The sequence below is a fragment of the Pristiophorus japonicus genome, unplaced genomic scaffold (genome assembly GCF_044704955.1).
Source record: "Pristiophorus japonicus isolate sPriJap1 unplaced genomic scaffold, sPriJap1.hap1 HAP1_SCAFFOLD_466, whole genome shotgun sequence".
Lineage (NCBI taxonomy): Eukaryota > Metazoa > Chordata > Chondrichthyes > Pristiophoridae > Pristiophorus > Pristiophorus japonicus.
In genome coordinates, this window is record NW_027254370.1 from 252482 (window position 1) to 278092 (window position 25611).

General features: G+C 53.7%; 1 long non-coding RNA gene across 1 annotated transcript in view; it reads right to left on the reverse strand.

The window, feature by feature from the left end:
* LOC139252421 (uncharacterized) overlaps nt 1-25611 on the reverse strand; it is a 372936-nt gene that overhangs the window by 133253 nt on the left and 214072 nt on the right. The window lies entirely within an intron of this gene.

A 25611-nucleotide genomic window follows, 5' to 3' on the forward strand; every position in this document is an offset into this window, starting at 1 on the left:
ACACTAGGACACTGGGCCACTGAGACACTGAGACACTGAGACACTAAGACACAAGGACACTGGGACACTGGGACACTGAGACACAAGGACACTGGGACACTGGGACACTGAGACACAGAGACACTAGGACACTGGGACACTGAGACACTGAGACACAAGGACACTGAGACACTGAGACACAAGGACACAGGGACACAAGGACACTGAGACACTGAGACACAAGGACACTGGGACACTGGGACACTGAGACACAGAGACACTAGGACACTGGGACACTGGGACACTGAGACACAAGGACACTGAGACACTGGGACACTGAGACACTGAGACACAGAGACACTAGGACACTGGGACACTGAGACACAAGAACACTGGGACACTGAGACACTGGGACATTAGGACACTGGGACACAAGGACACTGGGACACTGGGACACTGAGTCACAAGGACACTGAGACACAGGGACACTGAGACAATGAGACACTGAGACACAGAGACACTGAGACACAGAGACACTAGGACACTGGGACACTGAGACACAAGGACACTGGGACACTGAGACACTGAGACACAGAGACACTAGGACACTGCGACACTGAGACACAAGGACACTGGGACACTGAGACACACGGACACTGGGACACTGGGACACTGAGACACAAGGACACTGAGACACTGAGACACTGAGACACTGAGACACAGAGACACTAGGACACTGGGACACTGGGACACTGAGACACAAGGACACAGAGACACTAGGACACTGCGACACTGAGACACAAGGACACTGGGACACTGAGACACACGGACACTGGGACACTGGGACACTGAGACACAAGGACACTGAGACACTGAGACACTGAGACACTGAGACACTGAGACACAGAGACACTAGGACACTGGGACACTGGGACACTGAGACACAAGGACACTGAGACACTGGGACACTGAGACACTGAGACACAGGGACACGAGGACACTGGGACACTGAGACACAAGGACACTGGGACACTGAGACACTGGGACATTAGGACACTGGGACACTGAGACACAAGGACACTGGGACACTGGGACACTGAGACACAAGGACACTGAGACACTGGGACACTGAGACACAAGGACACTGGGACACTGAGACACTGAGACACAGAGACACTAGGACACTGCGACACTGAGACACAAGGACACTGGGACACTGAGACACAAGGACACTGGGACACTGGGACACTGAGACACAAGGACACTGAGACACTGAGACACTGAGACACAGAGACACTAGGACACTGGGACACTGGGACACTGAGACACAAGGACACTGAGACACTGGGACACTGAGACACTGAGACACTGAGACACAGAGACACTAGGACACTGGGACACTGAGACACAAGGACACTGGGACACTGAGACACAAGGACACTGGGACACTGAGACACAAGGACACTGGGACACTGGGACACTGAGACACAAGGACACTGAGACACTGAGACACTGAGACACAGAGACACTAGGACACTGGGACACTGGGACACTGAGACACAAGGACACTGAGACACTGGGACACTGAGACACTGAGACACAGAGACACTAGGACACTGGGACACTGAGACACAAGGACACTGGGACACTGAGACACAAGGACACTGGGACACTGAGACACTGGGACGCTAGGACAATGGGACACTGAGACACAAGGACACTGGGACACTGGGACACTGAGACACTGAGACACAGAGACACTGAGACACAGAGACACTAGGACACTGGGACACTGAGACACAAGGACACTGGGACACTGAGACACAAGGACACTGGGACACTGGGACACTGAGACACTGAGACACAGAGACACTAGGACACTGGGACACTGAGACACAAGGACACTGGGACACTGAGACACTGAGACACAGAGACACTAGGACACTGCGACACTGAGACACAAGGACACTGGGACACTGAGACACAAGGACACTGGGACAATGAGACACTGAGACACAAGGACAATGGGATACTGAGACACTGAGACACTGAGACACTAGGACACTGGGACACTGAGACACAAGGACATTGGGACACTGACACACTGAGACACAGAGACACTAGGACACTGGGACACTGAGACACTGAGACACAGAGACACTAGGACACTGCGACACTGAGACACAAGGACACTGGGACACTGAGACACAAGGACACTGGGACACTGGGGCACTGAGACACAAGGACACTGAGACACTGAGACACTGAGACACAGAGACACTAGGACACTGGGACACTGGGACACTGAGACACAAGGACACTGAGACACTGGGACACTGAGACACTGAGACACAGAGACACTAGGACACTGGGACACTGAGACACAAGGACACTGGGACACTGAGACACTGGGACATTAGGGCACTGGGACACTGAGACACAAGGACACTGGGACACTGGGACACTGAGACACAAGGACACTGAGACACTGGGACACTGAGACAATGAGACACTGAGACACAGAGACACTGAGACACAGAGACACTAGGACACTGGGACACTGAGACACAAGGACACTGGGACACTGAGACACTGAGACACAGAGACACTAGGACACTGCGACACTGAGACACAAGGACACTGGGACACTGAGACACAAGGACACTGGGACACTGAGACACAAGGACACTGAGACACTGAGACACAGAGACACTAGGACACTGGGACACTGGGACACTGAGACACAAGGACACTGAGACACTGAGACACTAGGACACTGGGACACTGAGACACAAGGGCACTGGGACACTGAGACACAAGGACACTGGGACACTGGGACACTGAGACACAAGGACACTGAGACACTGGGACACTGAGACACTGAGACACTGAGACACTGAGACACAGAGACACTAGGACACTGGGACACTGAGACACAAGGACACTGGGACACTGAGACACTGGGACATTAGGGCACTGGGACACTGAGACACAAGGACACTGGGACACTGGGACACTGAGACACAAGGACACTGAGACACTGGGACACTGAGACAATGAGACACTGAGACACAGAGACACAGAGACACTAGGACACTGGGACACTGAGACACAAGGACACTGGGACACTGAGACACTGAGACACAGAGACACTAGGACACTGCGACACTGAGACACAAGGACACTGGGACACTGAGACACAAGGACACTGGGACACTGAGACACAAGGACACTGAGACACTGAGACACTGAGACACAGAGACACTAGGACACTGGGACACTGGGACACTGAGACACAAGGACACTGGGACACTGAGACACTGAGACATTGAGACACTAGGACACTGGGACACTGAGACACAAGGGCACTGGGACACTGAGACACAAGGACACTGGGACACTGAGACACTGGGACACTAGGACACTGGGACACTGAGACACAAGGACACTGGGACACTGGGACACTGAGACACTGAGACACAGAGACACTGAGACACAGAGACACTAGGACACTGGGACACTGAGACACAAGGACACTGGGACACTGAGACACAAGGACATTGGGACACTGGGACACTGAGACACTGAGACACTAGGACACTGGGACACTGAGACACAAGGACACTGGGACACTGAGACACTGAGACACAGAAACACTAGGACACTGCGACCCTGAGACACAAGGACACTGGGACACTGAGACACAAGGACACTGGGACACTGGGACACTGAGACACAAGGACACTGGGACACTGGGACACTGAGACACAAGGACACTGAGACACTGAGACACAGAGACACTAGGACACTGGGACACTGGGACACTGAGACACAAGGACACTGAGAGACTGGGACACTGAGACACTGAGACACAGAGACACTAGGACACTGGGACACTGAGACACAAGGACACTGGGACACTGAGACACAAGGACACTGGGACACTGAGAAACTGGGACACTAGGACACTGGGACACTGAGACACAAGGACACTGGGACACTGGGACACTGAGACACTGAGACACAGAGACACTGAGACACAGAGACACTAGGACACTGGGACACTGAGACACAAGAACACTGGGACACTGAGACACAAGGGCACTGGGACACTGGGACACTGAGACACTGAGACACTGAGACACAGAGACACTAGGACACTGGGACACTGAGACACAAGGACACTGGGACACTGGGACACTGAGACACAAGGACACTGAGACACTCGGACACTGAGACAATGAGACACTGAGACACAGAGACACTAGGACAGTGGGACACTGAGACACAAGGACACAGGGACACTGAGACACTGAGACACTGAGACACAGAGACACTAGGACACTGGGACACTGAGACACTGAGACACTAGGACACTGGGACACTGAGACACTGAGACACTGAGACACAGAGACACAAGGGCACTGGGACACTGGGACACTGAGACACAGAGACACTAGGACACTGGGACACTGAGACACAAGGACACAGGGACACTGAGACACAAGGACACTGGGACACTGAGACACAAGGACACTGGGACACTGGGACACTGAGACAGTGAGGCACTGAGACACAGAGACACTAGGACACGAGGACACTGGGACACTGAGACACAAGGACACTGGGACACTGAGACACAAGGACACTGGGACACTGGAACACTGAGACAGTGAGACACTGAGACACAGAGACATTGAGATACTAGGACACTGGGACACTGAGACACAAGGACACTGGGACACTGGGACACTGAGACACAAGGACACTGAGACACTGGGACACTGAGACAATGAGACACTGAGACACAGAGGCACTGAGACACAGAGACACTAGGACACTGGGACACTGAGACACAAGGACACTGGGACACTGAGACACAGAGACACTAGGACACTGCGACACTGAGACACAAGGACACTGGGACACTGAGACACTGAGACACTGCGACACTGAGACACTGAGACACAGAGACACAAGGACACTGAGACACTGAGACAGAAGGACACTGGGACACTGGGACACTGAGACACAAGGACACTGGGACACTGGGACACTGAGACACTGAGACACTGAGACACAGAGACACTAGGACACTGGGACACTGAGACACTGAGACACTGAGACACTGAGACACAAGGACACTGCGACACTGGGACACTGAGACACAAGGACACTGGGACACTGGGACACTGAGACACAGAGACACTAGGACACTGGGACACTGAGACACTGAGACACAGAGACACAAGGACACTGAGACACTGAGACACAAGGACACTGGGACACTGGGACACTGAGACACAGAGACACTAGGACACTGGGACACTGGGACACTGAGACACAAGGACACTGAGACACTGGGACACTGAGACACTGAGACACAGAGACACTAGGACACTGGGACACTGAGACACAAGGACACTGGGACACTGAGACACTGGGACATTAGGACACTGGGACACAAGGACACTGGGACACTGGGACACTGAGACACAAGGACACTGAGACACTGGGACACTGAGACAATGAGACACTGAGACACAGAGACACTGAGACACAGAGACACTCGGACACTGGGACACTGAGACACAAGGACACTGGGACACTGAGACACTGAGACACAGAGACACTAGGACACTGCGACACTGAGACACAAGGACACTGGGACACTGAGACACACGGACACTGGGACACTGGGGCACTGAGACACAAGGACACTGAGAACTGAGACACTGAGACACAGATACACTAGGACACTGGGACACTGGGACACAAGGACACTGAGACACTGGGACACTGAGACACTGAGACACAGAGACACGAGGACACTGGGACACTGAGACACAAGGACACTGGGACACTGAGACACTGGGACATTAGGACACTGGGACACTGAGACACAAGGACACTGGGACACTGGGACACTGAGACACAAGGACACTGAGACACTGGGACACTGAGACAATGAGACACTGAGACACAGAGGCACTGAGACACAGAGACACTAGGACACTGGGATACTGAGACACAAGGACACTGGGACACTGAGACACAGAGACACTAGGACACTGCGACACTGAGACACAAGGACACTGGGACACTGAGACACAAGGACACTGGGACACTGGGACACTGAGACACAAGGACACTGAGACACTGAGACACTGAGACACAGAGACACTAGGACACTGGGACACTGGGACACTGAGACACAAGGACACTGAGACACTGGGACACTGAGACACTGAGACACAGAGACACTAGGACACTGGGACACTGAGACACAAGGACACTGGGACACTGAGACACAAGGACACTGGGACACTGAGACACTGGGACACTAGGACACTGGGACACTGGGACACTGAGACCCAAGGACACTGGGACACTGAGACACAGAGACACTAGGACACTGCGACACTGAGACACAAGGACACTGGGACACTGAGACACAAGGACACTGGGACACTGGGACACTGAGACACAAGGACACTGGGACACTGAGACACAAGGACACTGGGACACTGGGACACTGAGACACAAGGACACTGAGACACTGGGACACTGAGACACTGAGACACTGAGACACAGAGACACTAGGACACTGGGACACTGAGACACAAGGACACTGGGACACTGAGACACAAGGACACTGGGACACTGAGACACTGGGACGCTAGGACACTGGGACACTGGGACACTGAGACACTGAGACACTGAGGCACAGAGACACTAGGACACTGGGCCACTGAGACACTGAGACACTGAGACACAAGGACACTGGGACACTGAGACACAAGGACACTGGGACACTGGGACACTGAGACACTGAGACACAGAGACACTAGGACACTGGGCCACTGAGACACTGAGACACTGAGACACAAGGACACTGGGACACTGGGACACTGAGACACAAGGACACTGGGACACTGGGACACTGAGACACAGAGACACTAGGACACTGGGACACTGAGACACTGAGACACAGAGACACAAGGACACTGAGACACTGAGACACAAGGACACTGGGACACTGGGACGCTAGGACACTGGGACATTGGGACACTGAGACACAAGGACACTGGGACACTGGGACACTGAGACACTGAGACACAGAGACACTAGGACACTGGGCCACTGAGACACTGAGACACTGAGACACTGAGACACAAGGACACTGGGACACTGAGACACAAGGACACTGGGACACTGGGACACTGAGACACAGAGACACTAGGACACTGGGACACTGAGACACTGAGACACAGAGACACAAGGACACTGAGACACTGAGACACAAGGACACTGGGACACTGGGACACTGAGACACAGAGACGCTAGGACACTGGGACACTGGGACACTGAGACACAATGACACTGAGACACTGGGACACTGAGACACTGAGACACAGAGACACTAGGACACTGGGACACTGAGACACAAGGACACTGGGACACTGAGACACTGGGACATTAGGACACTGGGACACAAGGACACTGGGACACTGGGACACTGAGTCACAAGGACACTGAGACACAGGGACACTGAGACAATGAGACACTGAGACACAGAGACACTGAGACACAGAGACACTAGGACACTGGGACACTGAGACACAAGGACACTGGGACACTGAGACACTGAGACACAGAGACACTAGGACACTGCGACACTGAGACACAAGGACACTGGGACACTGAGACACACGGACACTGGGAAACTGGGACACTGAGACACAAGGACACTGAGACACTGAGACACTGAGACACTGAGACACAGAGACACTAGGACACTGGGACACTGGGACACTGAGACACAGAGACACTAGGACACTGGGACACTGAGACACAAGGACACTGGGACACTGAGACACTGAGACACAGAGACACTAGGACACTGCGACACTGAGACACAAGGACACTGGGACACTGAGACACACGGACACTGGGAAACTGGGACACTGAGACACAAGGACACTGAGACACTGAGACACTGAGACACTGAGACACAGAGACACTAGGACACTGGGACACTGGGACACTGAGACACAAGGACACTGAGACACTGGGACACTGAGACACTGAGACACAGGGACACGAGGACACTGGGACACTGAGACACAAGGACACTGGGACACTGAGACACTGGGACATTAGGACACTGGGACACTGAGACACAAGGACACTGGGACACTGGGACACTGAGACACAAGGACACTGAGACACTGGGACACTGAGACACAAGGACACTGGGACACTGAGACACTGAGACACAGAGACACTAGGACACTGCGACACTGAGACACAAGGACACTGGGACACTGAGACACAAGGACACTGGGACACTGGGACACTGAGACACAAGGACACTGAGACACTGAGACACTGAGACACAGAGACACTAGGACACTGGGACACTGGGAAACTGAGACACAAGGACACTGAGACACTGAGACACTGAGACACTGGGACACTGAGACACAAGGACACTGAGAGACTGGGACACTGAGACACTGAGACACAGAGACACTAGGACACTGGGACACTGAGACACAAGGACACTGGGACACTGAGACACAAGGACACTGGGACACTGAGAAACTGGGACACTAGGACACTGGGACACTGAGACACAAGGACACTGGGACACTGGGACACTGAGACACTGAGACACAGAGACACTGAGACACAGAGACACTAGGACACTGGGACACTGAGACACAAGAACACTGGGACACTGAGACACAAGGGCACTGGGACACTGGGACACTGAGACACTGAGACACTGAGACACAGAGACACTAGGACACTGGGACACTGAGACACAAGGACACTGGGACACTGGGACACTGAGACACAAGGACACTGAGACACTCGGACACTGAGACAATGAGACACTGAGACACAGAGACACTAGGACAGTGGGACACTGAGACACAAGGACACAGGGACACTGAGACACTGAGACACTGAGACACAGAGACACTAGGACACTGGGACACTGAGACACTGAGACACTAGGACACTGGGACACTGAGACACTGAGACACTGAGACACAGAGACACAAGGGCACTGGGACACTGGGACACTGAGACACAGAGACACTAGGACACTGGGACACTGAGACACAAGGACACAGGGACACTGAGACACAAGGACACTGGGACACTGAGACACAAGGACACTGGGACACTGGGACACTGAGACAGTGAGGCACTGAGACACAGAGACACTAGGACACGAGGACACTGGGACACTGAGACACAAGGACACTGGGACACTGAGACACAAGGACACTGGGACACTGGAACACTGAGACAGTGAGACACTGAGACACAGAGACATTGAGATACTAGGACACTGGGACACTGAGACACAAGGACACTGGGACACTGGGACACTGAGACACAAGGACACTGAGACACTGGGACACTGAGACAATGAGACACTGAGACACAGAGGCACTGAGACACAGAGACACTAGGACACTGGGACACTGAGACACAAGGACACTGGGACACTGAGACACAGAGACACTAGGACACTGCGACACTGAGACACAAGGACACTGGGACACTGAGACACTGAGACACTGCGACACTGAGACACTGAGACACAGAGACACAAGGACACTGAGACACTGAGACAGAAGGACACTGGGACACTGGGACACTGAGACACAAGGACACTGGGACACTGGGACACTGAGACACTGAGACACTGAGACACAGAGACACTAGGACACTGGGACACTGAGACACTGAGACACTGAGACACTGAGACACAAGGACACTGCGACACTGGGACACTGAGACACAAGGACACTGGGACACTGGGACACTGAGACACAGAGACACTAGGACACTGGGACACTGAGACACTGAGACACAGAGACACAAGGACACTGAGACACTGAGACACAAGGACACTGGGACACTGGGACACTGAGACACAGAGACACTAGGACACTGGGACACTGGGACACTGGGACACTGAGACACAAGGACACTGAGACACTGGGACACTGAGACACTGAGACACAGAGACACTAGGACACTGGGACACTGAGACACAAGGACACTGGGACACTGAGACACTGGGACATTAGGACACTGGGACACAAGGACACTGGGACACTGGGACACTGAGACACAAGGACACTGAGACACTGGGACACTGAGACAATGAGACACTGAGACACAGAGACACTGAGACACAGAGACACTCGGACACTGGGACACTGAGACACAAGGACACTGGGACACTGAGACACTGAGACACAGAGACACTAGGACACTGCGACACTGAGACACAAGGACACTGGGACACTGAGACACACGGACACTGGGACACTGGGGCACTGAGACACAAGGACACTGAGAACTGAGACACTGAGACACAGATACACTAGGACACTGGGACACTGGGACACAAGGACACTGAGACACTGGGACACTGAGACACTGAGACACAGAGACACGAGGACACTGGGACACTGAGACACAAGGACACTGGGACACTGAGACACTGGGACATTAGGACACTGGGACACTGAGACACAAGGACACTGGGACACTGGGACACTGAGACACAAGGACACTGAGACACTGGGACACTGAGACAATGAGACACTGAGACACAGAGGCACTGAGACACAGAGACACTAGGACACTGGGACACTGAGACACAAGGACACTGGGACACTGAGACACAGAGACACTAGGACACTGCGACACTGAGACACAAGGACACTGGGACACTGAGACACAAGGACACTGGGACACTGGGACACTGAGACACAAGGACACTGAGACACTGAGACACTGAGACACAGAGACACTAGGACACTGGGACACTGGGACACTGAGACACAAGGACACTGAGACACTGGGACACTGAGACACTGAGACACAGAGACACTAGGACACTGGGACACTGAGACACAAGGACACTGGGACACTGAGACACAAGGACACTGGGACACTGAGACACTGGGACGCTAGGACACTGGGACACTGGGACACTGAGACCCAAGGACACTGGGACACTGAGACACAGAGACACTAGGACACTGCGACACTGAGACACAAGGACACTGGGACACTGAGACACAAGGACACTGGGACACTGGGACACTGAGACACAAGGACACTGGGACACTGAGACACAAGGACACTGGGACACTGGGACACTGAGACACAAGGACACTGAGACACTGGGACACTGAGACACTGAGACACTGAGACACAGAGACACTAGGACACTGGGACACTGAGACACAAGGACACTGGGACACTGAGACACAAGGACACTGGGACACTGAGACACTGGGACGCTAGGACACTGGGACACTGGGACACTGAGACACTGAGACACTGAGGCACAGAGACACTAGGACACTGGGCCACTGAGACACTGAGACACTGAGACACAAGGACACTGGGACACTGAGACACAAGGACACTGGGACACTGGGACACTGAGACACTGAGACACAGAGACACTAGGACACTGGGCCACTGAGACACTGAGACACTGAGACACAAGGACACTGGGACACTGGGACACTGAGACACAAGGACACTGGGACACTGGGACACTGAGACACAGAGACACTAGGACACTGGGACACTGAGACACTGAGACACAGAGACACAAGGACACTGAGACACTGAGACACAAGGACACTGGGACACTGGGACGCTAGGACACTGGGACATTGGGACACTGAGACACAAGGACACTGGGACACTGGGACACTGAGACACTGAGACACAGAGACACTAGGACACTGGGCCACTGAGACACTGAGACACTGAGACACTGAGACACAAGGACACTGGGACACTGAGACACAAGGACACTGGGACACTGGGACACTGAGACACAGAGACACTAGGACACTGGGACACTGAGACACTGAGACACAGAGACACAAGGACACTGAGACACTGAGACACAAGGACACTGGGACACTGGGACACTGAGACACAGAGACGCTAGGACACTGGGACACTGGGACACTGAGACACAATGACACTGAGACACTGGGACACTGAGACACTGAGACACAGAGACACTAGGACACTGGGACACTGAGACACAAGGACACTGGGACACTGAGACACTGGGACATTAGGACACTGGGACACAAGGACACTGGGACACTGGGACACTGAGTCACAAGGACACTGAGACACAGGGACACTGAGACAATGAGACACTGAGACACAGAGACACTGAGACACAGAGACACTAGGACACTGGGACACTGAGACACAAGGACACTGGGACACTGAGACACTGAGACACAGAGACACTAGGACACTGCGACACTGAGACACAAGGACACTGGGACACTGAGACACACGGACACTGGGAAACTGGGACACTGAGACACAAGGACACTGAGACACTGAGACACTGAGACACTGAGACACAGAGACACTAGGACACTGGGACACTGGGACACTGAGACACAAGGACACTGAGACACTGGGACACTGAGACACTGAGACACAGGGACACGAGGACACTGGGACACTGAGACACAAGGACACTGGGACACTGAGACACTGGGACATTAGGACACTGAGACACAGAGACACTAGGACACTGGGACACTGGGAAACTGAGACACAAGGACACTGAGACACTGGGACACTGAGACAATGAGACACTGTGACACAGAGACACTGAGACACAGAGACACTAGGACACTGGGACACTGAGACACAAGGACACTGGGACACTGAGACACTGAGACACAGAGACACTAGGACACTGCGACACTGAGACACAAGGACACTGGGACACTGAGACACAAGGACACTGGGACACTGAGACACAAGGACACTGGGACACTGGGACACTGAGACAGTGAGGCACTGAGACACAGAGACACTAGGACACGAGGACACTGGGACACTGAGACACTGAGACACAAGGACACTGGGACACTGGAACACTGAGACAGTGAGACACTGAGACACAGAGACATTGAGATACTAGGACACTGGGACACTGAGACACAAGGACACTGGGACACTGGGACACTGAGACACAAGGACACTGAGACACTGGGACACTGAGACAATGAGACACTGAGACACAGAGGCACTGAGACACAGAGACACTAGGACACTGGGACACTGAGACACAAGGACACTGGGACACTGAGACACAGAGACACTAGGACACTGCGACACTGAGACACAAGGACACTGGGACACTGAGACACTGAGACACTGCGACACTGAGACACTGAGACACAGAGACACAAGGACACTGAGACACTGAGACAGAAGGACACTGGGACACTGGGACACTGAGACACAAGGACACTGGGACACTGGGACACTGAGACACTGAGACACTGAGACACAGAGACACTAGGACACTGGGACACTGAGACACTGAGACACTGAGACACTGAGACACAAGGACACTGCGACACTGGGACACTGAGACACAAGGACACTGGGACACTGGGACACTGAGACACAGAGACACTAGGACACTGGGACACTGAGACACTGAGACACAGAGACACAAGGACACTGAGACACTGAGACACAAGGACACTGGGACACTGGGACACTGAGACACAGAGACACTAGGACACTGGGACACTGGGACACTGAAACACAAGGACACTGAGACACTGGGACACTGAGACACTGAGACACAGAGACACTAGGACACTGGGACACTGAGACACAAGGACACTGGGACACTGAGACACTGGGACATTAGGACACTGGGACACAAGGACACTGGGACACTGGGACACTGAGACACAAGGACACTGAGACACTGGGACACTGAGACAATGAGACACTGAGACACAGAGACACTGAGACACAGAGACACTCGGACACTGGGACACTGAGACACAAGGACACTGGGACACTGAGACACTGAGACACAGAGACACTAGGACACTGCGACACTGAGACACAAGGACACTGGGACACTGAGACACACGGACACTGGGACACTGGGGCACTGAGACACAAGGACACTGAGAACTGAGACACTGAGACACAGATACACTAGGACACTGGGACACTGGGACACAAGGACACTGAGACACTGGGACACTGAGACACTGAGACACAGAGACACGAGGACACTGGGACACTGAGACACAAGGACACTGGGACACTGAGACACAAGGACACTGGGACACTGGGACACTGAGACACAAGGACACTGAGACACTGGGACACTGAGACAATGAGACACTGAGACACAGAGGCACTGAGACACAGAGACACTAGGACACTGGGACACTGAGACACAAGGACACTGGGACACTGAGACACAGAGACACTAGGACACTGCGACACTGAGACACAAGGACACTGGGACACTGAGACACAAGGACACTGGGACACTGGGACACTGAGACACAAGGACACTGAGACACTGAGACACTGAGACACAGAGACACTAGGACACTGGGACACTGGGACACTGAGACACAAGGACACTGAGACACTGGGACACTGAGACACTGAGACACAGAGACACTAGGACACTGGGACACTGAGACACAAGGACACTGGGACACTGAGACACAAGGACACTGGGACACTGAGACACTGGGACGCTAGGACACTGGGACACTGGGACACTGAGACCCAAGGACACTGGGACACTGAGACACAGAGACACTAGGACACTGCGACACTGAGACACAAGGACACTGGGACACTGAGACACAAGGACACTGGGACACTGGGACACTGAGACACAAGGACACTGGGACACTGAGACACAAGGACACTGGGACACTGGGACACTGAGACACAAGGACACTGAGACACTGAGACACAAGGACACTGGGACACTGAGACACAAGGACACTGGGACACTGGGACACTGAGACACAAGGACACTGGGACACTGAGACACAAGGACACTGGGACACTGGGACACTGAGACACAAGGACACTGAGACACTGGGACACTGAGACACTGAGACACTGAGACACAGAGACACTAGGACACTGGGACACTGAGACACAAGGACACTGGGACACTGAGACACAAGGACACTGGGACACTGAGACACTGGGACGCTAGGACACTGGGACACTGGGACACTGAGACACTGAGACACTGAGGCACAGAGACACTAGGACACTGGGCCACTGAGACACTGAGACACTGAGACACAAGGACACTGGGACACTGAGACACAAGGACACTGGGACACTGGGACACTGAGACACTGAGACACAGAGACACTAGGACACTGGGCCACTGAGACACTGAGACACTGAGACACAAGGACACTGGGACACTGGGACACTGAGACACAAGGACACTGGGACACTGGGACACTGAGACACAGAGACACTAGGACACTGGGACACTGAGACACTGAGACACAGAGACACAAGGACACTGAGACACTGAGACACAAGGACACTGGGACACTGGGACGCTAGGACACTGGGACATTGGGACACTGAGACACAAGGACACTGGGACACTGGGACACTGAGACACTGAGACACAGAGACACTAGGACACTGGGCCACTGAGACACTGAGACACTGAGACACTGAGACACAAGGACACTGGGACACTGAGACACAAGGACACTGGGACACTGGGACACTGAGACACAGAGACACTAGGACACTGGGACACTGAGACACTGAGACACAGAGACACAAGGACACTGAGACACTGAGACACAAGGACACTGGGACACTGGGACACTGAGACACAGAGACGCTAGGACACTGGGACACTGGGACACTGAGACACAATGACACTGAGACACTGGGACACTGAGACACTGAGACACAGAGACACTAGGACACTGGGACACTGAGACACAAGGACACTGGGACACTGAGACACTGGGACATTAGGACACTGGGACACAAGGACACTGGGACACTGGGACACTGAGTCACAAGGACACTGAGACACAGGGACACTGAGACAATGAGACACTGAGACACAGAGACACTGAGACACAGAGACACTAGGACACTGGGACACTGAGACACAAGGACACTGGGACACTGAGACACTGAGACACAGAGACACTAGGACACTGCGACACTGAGACACAAGGACACTGGGACACTGAGACACACGGACACTGGGACACTGGGACACTGAGACACAAGGACACTGAGACACTGAGACACTGAGACACAGAGACACTAGGACACTGGGACACTGGGACACTGAGACACAAGGACACTGAGACACTGGGACACTGAGACACTGAGACACAGGGACACGAGGACACTGGGACACTGAGACACAAGGACACTGGGACACTGAGACACTGGGACATTAGGACACTGGGACACTGAGACACAAGGACACTGGGACACTGGGACACTGAGACACAAGGACACTGAGACACTGGGACACTGAGACACAAGGACACTGGGACACTGAGACACTGAGACACAGAGACACTAGGACACTGCGACACTGAGACACAAGGACACTGGGACACTGAGACACAAGGACACTGGGACACTGGGACACTGAGACACAAGGACACTGAGACACTGAGACACTGAGACACAGAGACACTAGGACACTGGGACACTGGGACACTGAGACACAAGGACACTGAGACACTGGGACACTGAGACACTGAGACACTGAGACACAGAGACACTAGGACACTGGGACACTGAGACACAAGGACACTGGGACACTGAGACACAAGGACACTGGGACACTGAGACACAAGGACACTGGGACACTGGGACACTGAGACACAAGGACACTGAGACACTGAGACACTGAGACACAGAGACACTAGGACACTGGGACACTGGGACACTGAGACACAAGGACACTGAGACACTGGGACACTGAGACACTGAGACACAGAGACACTAGGACACTGGGACACTGAGACACAAGGACACTGGGACACTGAGACACAAGGACACTGGGACACTGAGACACTGGGACGCTAGGACAATGGGACACTGAGACACAAGGACACTGGGACACTGGGACACTGAGACACTGAGACACAGAGACACTGAGACACAGAGACACTAGGACACTGGGACACTGAGACACAAGGACACTGGGACACTGAGACACAAGGACACTGGGACACTGGGACACTGAGACACTGAGACACAGAGACACTAGGACACTGGGACACTGAGACACAAGGACACTGGGACACTGAGACACTGAGACACAGAGACACTAGGACACTGCGACACTGAGACACAAGGACACTGGGACACTGAGACACAAGGACACTGGGACAATGAGACACTGAGACACAAGGACAATGGGATACTGAGACACTGAGACACTGAGACACTAGGACACTGGGACACTGAGACACAAGGACATTGGGACACTGAGACACTGAGACACAGAGACACTAGGACACTGGGACACTGAGACACTGAGACACAGAGACACTAGGACACTGCGACACTGAGACACAAGGACACTGGGACACTGAGACACTGAGACACAGAGACACTAGGACACTGCGACACTGAGACACAAGGACACTGGGACACTGAGACACAAGGACACTGGGACACTGAGACACAAGGACACTGGGACACTGGGACACTGAGACAGTGAGGCACTGAGACACAGAGACACTAGGACACGAGGACACTGGGACACTGAGACACAAGGACACTGGGACACTGAGACACAAGGACACTGGGACACTGGAACACTGAGACAGTGAGACACTGAGACACAGAGACATTGAGATACTAGGACACTGGGACACTGAGACACAAGGACACTGGGACACTGGGACACTGAGACACAAGCACACTGAGACACTGGGACACTGAGACAATGAGACACTGAGACACAGAGGCACTGAGACACAGAGACACTAGGACACTGGGACACTGAGACACAAGGACACTGGGACACTGAGACACAGAGACACTAGGACACTGCGACACTGAGACACAAGGACACTGGGACACTGAGACACTGAGACACTGCGACACTGAGACACTGAGACACAGAGACACAAGGACACTGAGACACTGAGACAGAAGGACACTGGGACACTGGGACACTGAGACACAAGGACACTGGGACACTGGGACACTGAGACACTGAGACACTGAGACACAGAGACACTAGGACACTGGGACACTGAGACACTGAGACACAGAGACACAAGGACACTGAGACACTGAGACACAAGGACACTGGGACACTGGGACACTGAGACACAGAGACACTAGGACACTGGGACACTGGGACACTGAAACACAAGGACACTGAGACACTGGGACACTGAGACACTGAGACACAGAGACACTAGGACACTGGGACACTGAGACACAAGGACACTGGGACACTGAGACACTGGGACATTAGGACACTGGGACACAAGGACACTGGGACACTGGGACACTGAGACACAAGGACACTGAGACACTGGGACACTGAGACAATGAGACACTGAGACACAGAGACACTGAGACACAGAGACACTCGGACACTGGGACACTGAGACACAAGGACACTGGGACACTGAGACACTGAGACACAGAGACACTAGGACACTGCGACACTGAGACACAAGGACACTGGGACACTGAGACACACGGACACTGGGACACTGGGGCACTGAGACACAAGGAAACTGAGAACTGAGACACTGAGACACAGATACACTAGGACACTGGGACACTGGGACACAAGGACACTGAGACACTGGGACACTGAGACACTGAGACACAGAGACACGAGGACACTGGGACACTGAGACACAAGGACACTGGGACACTGAGACACTGGGACATTAGGACACTGGGACACTGAGACACAAGGACACTGGGACACTGGGACACTGAGACACAAGGACACTGAGACACTGGGACACTGAGACAATGAGACACTGAGACACAGAGGCACTGAGACACAGAGACACTAGGACACTGGGACACTGAGACACAAGGACACTGGGACACTGAGACACAGAGACACTAGGACACTGCGACACTGAGACACAAGGACACTGGGACACTGAGACACAAGGACACTGGGACACTGGGACACTGAGACACAAGGACACTGAGACACTGAGACACTGAGACACAGAGACACTAGGACACTGGGACACTGGGACACTGAGACACAAGGACACTGAGACACTGGGACACTGAGACACTGAGACACAGAGACACTAGGACACTGGGACACTGAGACACAAGGACACTGGGACACTGAGACACAAGGACACTGGGACACTGAGACACTGGGACGCTAGGACACTGGGACACTGGGACACTGAGACCCAAGGACACTGGGACACTGAGACACAGAGACACTAGGACACTGCGACACTGAGACACAAGGACACTGGGACACTGAGACACAAGGACACTGGGACACTGGGACACTGAGACACAAGGACACTGGGACACTGAGACACAAGGACACTGGGACACTGGGACACTGAGACACAAGGACACTGAGACACTGAGACACAAGGACACTGGGACACTGAGACACAAGGACACTGGGACACTGGGACACTGAGACACAAGGACACTGGGACACTGAGACACAAGGACACTGGGACACTGGGACACTGAGACACAAGGACACTGAGACACTGGGACACTGAGACACTGAGACACTGAGACACAGAGACACTAGGACACTGGGACACTGAGACACAAGGACACTGGGACACTGAGACACAAGGACACTGGGACACTGAGACACTGGGACGCTAGGACACTGGGACACTGGGACACTGAGACACTGAGACACTGAGGCACAGAGACACTAGGACACTGGGCCACTGAGACACTGAGACACTGAGACACAAGGACACTGGGACACTGAGACACAAGGACACTGGGACACTGGGACACTGAGACACTGAGACACAGAGACACTAGGACACTGGGCCACTGAGACACTGAGACACTGAGACACAAGGACACTGGGACACTGGGACACTGAGACACAAGGACACTGGGACACTGGGACACTGAGACACAGAGACACTAGGACACTGGGACACTGAGACACTGAGACACAGAGACACAAGGACACTGAGACACTGAGACACAAGGACACTGGGACACTGGGACGCTAGGACACTGGGACATTGGGACACTGAGACACAAGGACACTGGGACACTGGGACACTGAGACACTGAGACACAGAGACACTAGGACACTGGGCCACTGAGACACTGAGACACTGAGACACTGAGACACAAGGACACTGGGACACTGAGACACAAGGACACTGGGACACTGGGACACTGAGACACAGAGACACTAGGACACTGGGACACTGAGACACTGAGACACAGAGACACAAGGACACTGAGACACTGAGACACAAGGACACTGGGACACTGGGACACTGAGACACAGAGACGCTAGGACACTGGGACACTGGGACACTGAGACACAATGACACTGAGACACTGGGACACTGAGACACTGAGACACAGAGACACTAGGACACTGGGACACTGAGACACAAGGACACTGGGACACTGAGACACTGGGACATTAGGACACTGGGACACAGGGACACTGGGACACTGGGACACTGAGTCACAAGGACACTGAGACACAGGGACACTGAGACAATGAGACACTGAGACACAGAGACACTGAGACACAGAGACACTAGGACACTGGGACACTGAGACACAAGGACACTGGGACACTGAGACACTGAGACACAGAGACACTAGGACACTGCGACACTGAGACACAAGGACACTGGGACACTGAGACACACGGACACTGGGACACTGGGACACTGAGACACAAGGACACTGAGACACTGAGACACTGAGACACTGAGACACAGAGACACTAGGACACTGGGACACTGGGACACTGAGACACAAGGACACTGAGACACTGGGACACTGAGACACTGAGACACAGGGACACGAGGACACTGGGACACTGAGACACAAGGACACTGGGACACTGAGACACTGGGACATTAGGACACTGGGACACTGAGACACAAGGACACTGGGACACTGGGACACTGAGACACAAGGACACTGAGACACTGGGACACTGAGACACAAGGACACTGGGACACTGAGACACTGAGACACAGAGACACTAGGACACTGCGACACTGAGACACAAGGACACTGGGACACTGAGACACAAGGACACTGGGACACTGGGACACTGAGACACAAGGACACTGAGACACTGAGACACTGAGACACAGAGACACTAGGACACTGGGACACTGGGACACTGAGACACAAGGACACTGAGACACTGGGACACTGAGACACTGAGACACTGAGACACAGAGACACTAGGACACTGGGACACTGAGACACAAGGACACTGGGACACTGAGACACAAGGACACTGGGACACTGAGACACAAGGACACTGGGACACTGGGACACTGAGACACAAGGACACTGAGACACTGAGACACTGAGACACAGAGACACTAGGACACTGGGACACTGGGACACTGAGACACAAGGACACTGAGACACTGGGACACTGAGACACTGAGACACAGAGACACTAGGACACTGGGACACTGAGACACAAGGACACTGGGACACTGAGACACAAGGACACTGGGACACTGAGACACTGGGACGCTAGGACAATGGGACACTGAGACACAAGGACACTGGGACACTGGGACACTGAGACACTGAGACACAGAGACACTGAGACACAGAGACACTAGGACACTGGGACACTGAGACACAAGGACACTGGGACACTGAGACACAAGGACACTGGGACACTGGGACACTGAGACACTGAGACACAGAGACACTAGGACACTGGGACACTGAGACACAAGGACACTGGGACACTGAGACACTGAGACACAGAGACACTAGGACACTGCGACACTGAGACACAAGGACACTGGGACACTGAGACACAAGGACACTGGGACAATGAGACACTGAGACACAAGGACAATGGGATACTGAGACACTGAGACACTGAGACACTAGGACACTGGGACACTGAGACACAAGGACATTGGGACACTGAGACACTGAGACACAGAGACACTAGGACACTGGGACACTGAGACACTGAGACACAGAGACACTAGGACACTGCGACACTGAGACACAAGGACACTGGGACACTGAGACACTGAGACACAGAGACACTAGGACACTGCGACACTGAGACACAAGGACACTGGGACACTGAGACACAAGGACACTGGGACACTGAGACACAAGGACACTGGGACACTGGGACACTGAGACAGTGAGGCACTGAGACACAGAGACACTAGGACACGAGGACACTGGGACACTGAGACACAAGGACACTGGGACACTGAGACACAAGGACACTGGGACACTGGAACACTGAGACAGTGAGACACTGAGACACAGAGACATTGAGATACTAGGACACTGGGACACTGAGACACAAGGACACTGGGACACTGGGACACTGAGACACAAGGACACTGAGACACTGGGACACTGAGACAATGAGACACTGAGACACAGAGGCACTGAGACACAGAGACACTAGGACACTGGGACACTGAGACACAAGGACACTGGGACACTGAGACACAGAGACACTAGGACACTGCGACACTGAGACACAAGGACACTGGGACACTGAGACACTGAGACACTGCGACACTGAGACACTGAGACACAGAGACACAAGGACACTGAGACACTGAGACAGAAGGACACTGGGACACTGGGACACTGAGACACAAGGACACTGGGACACTGGGACACTGAGACACTGAGACACTGAGACACAGAGACACTAGGACACTGGGACACTGAGACACTGAGACACTGAGACACTGAGACACAAGGACACTGCGACACTGGGACACTGAGACACAAGGACACTGGGACACTGGGACACTGAGACACAGAGACACTAGGACACTGGGACACTGAGACACTGAGACACTGAGACACAGAGACACAAGGACACTGAGACACTGAGACACAAGGACACTGGGACACTGGGACACTGAGACACAGAGACACTAGGACACTGGGACACTGGGACACTGAGACACAAGGACACTGAGACACTGGGACACTGAGACACTGAGACACAGAGACACTAGGACACTGGGACACTGAGACACAAGGACACTGGGACACTGAGACACTGGGACATTAGGACACTGGGACACAAGGACACTGGGACACTGGGACACTGAGACACAAGGACACTGAGACACTGGGACACTGAGACAATGAGACACTGAGACACAGAGACACTGAGACACAGAGACACTCGGACACTGGGACACTGAGACACAAGGACACTGGGACACTGAGACACTGAGACACAGAGACACTAGGACACTGCGACACTGAGACACAAGGACACTGGGACACTGAGACACACGGACACTGGGACACTGGGGCACTGAGACACAAGGACACTGAGACACTGAGACACTGAGACACAGATACACTAGGACACTGGGACACTGGGACACAAGGACACTGAGACACTGGGACACTGAGACACTGAGACACAGAGACACGAGGACACTGGGACACTGAGACACAAGGACACTGGGACACTGAGACACTGGGACATTAGGACACTGGGACACTGAGACACAAGGACACTGGGACACTGGGACACTGAGACACAAGGACACTGAGACACTGGGACACTGAGACAATGAGACACTGAGACACAGAGGCACTGAGACACAGAGACACTAGGACACTGGGACACTGAGACACAAGGACACTGGGACACTGAGACACAGAGACACTAGGACACTGCGACACTGAGACACAAGGACACTGGGACACTGAGACACAAGGACACTGGGACACTGGGACACTGAGACACAAGGACACTGAGACACTGAGACACTGAGACACAGAGACACTAGGACACTGGGACACTGGGACACTGAGACACAAGGACACTGAGACACTGGGACACTGAGACACTGAGACACAGAGACACTAGGACACTGGGACACTGAGACACAAGGACACTGGGACACTGAGACACAAGGACACTGGGACACTGAGACACTGGGACGCTAGGACACTGGGACACTGGGACACTGAGACCCAAGGACACTGGGACACTGAGACACAGAGACACTAGGACACTGCGACACTGAGACACAAGGACACTGGGACACTGAGACACTGGGACATTAGGACACTGGGACACAAGGACACTGGGACACTGGGACACTGAGTCACAAGGACACTGAGACACAGGGACACTGAGACAATGAGACACTGAGACACAGAGACACTGAGACACAGAGACACTAGGACACTGGGACACTGAGACACAAGGACACTGGGACACTGAGACACTGAGACACAGAGACACTAGGACACTGCGACACTGAGACACAAGGACACTGGGACACTGAGACACACGGACACTGGGACACTGGGACACTGAGACACAAGGACACTGAGACACTGAGACACTGAGACACTGAGACACAGAGACACTAGGACACTGGGACACTGGGACACTGAGACACAAGGACACTGAGACACTGGGACACTGAGACACTGAGACACAGGGACACGAGGACACTGGGACACTGAGACACAAGGACACTGGGACACTGAGACACTGGGACATTAGGACACTGGGACACTGAGACACAAGGACACTGGGACACTGGGACACTGAGACACAAGGACACTGAGACACTGGGACACTGAGACACAAGGACACTGGGACACTGAGACACTGAGACACAGAGACACTAGGACACTGCGACACTGAGACACAAGGACACTGGGACACTGAGACACAAGGACACTGGGACACTGGGACACTGAGACACAAGGACACTGAGACACTGAGACACTGAGACACAGAGACACTAGGACACTGGGACACTGGGACACTGAGACACAAGGACACTGAGACACTGGGACACTGAGACACTGAGACACTGAGACACAGAGACACTAGGACACTGGGACACTGAGACACAAGGACACTGGGACACTGAGACACAAGGACACTGGGACACTGAGACACAAGGACACTGGGACACTGGGACACTGAGACACAAGGACACTGAGACACTGAGACACTGAGACACAGAGACACTAGGACACTGGGACACTGGGACACTGAGACACAAGGACACTGAGACACTGGGACACTGAGACACTGAGACACAGAGACACTAGGACACTGGGACACTGAGACACAAGGACACTGGGACACTGAGACACAAGGACACTGGGACACTGAGACACTGGGACGCTAGGACAATGGGACACTGAGACACAAGGACACTGGGACACTGGGACACTGAGACACTGAGACACAGAGACACTGAGACACAGAGACACTAGGACACTGGGACACTGAGACACAAGGACACTGGGACACTGAGACACAAGGACACTGGGACACTGGGACACTGAGACACTGAGACACAGAGACACTAGGACACTGGGACACTGAGACACAAGGACACTGGGACACTGAGACACTGAGACACAGAGACACTAGGACACTGCGACACTGAGACACAAGGACACTGGGACACTGAGACACAAGGACACTGGGACAATGAGACACTGAGACACAAGGACAATGGGATACTGAGACACTGA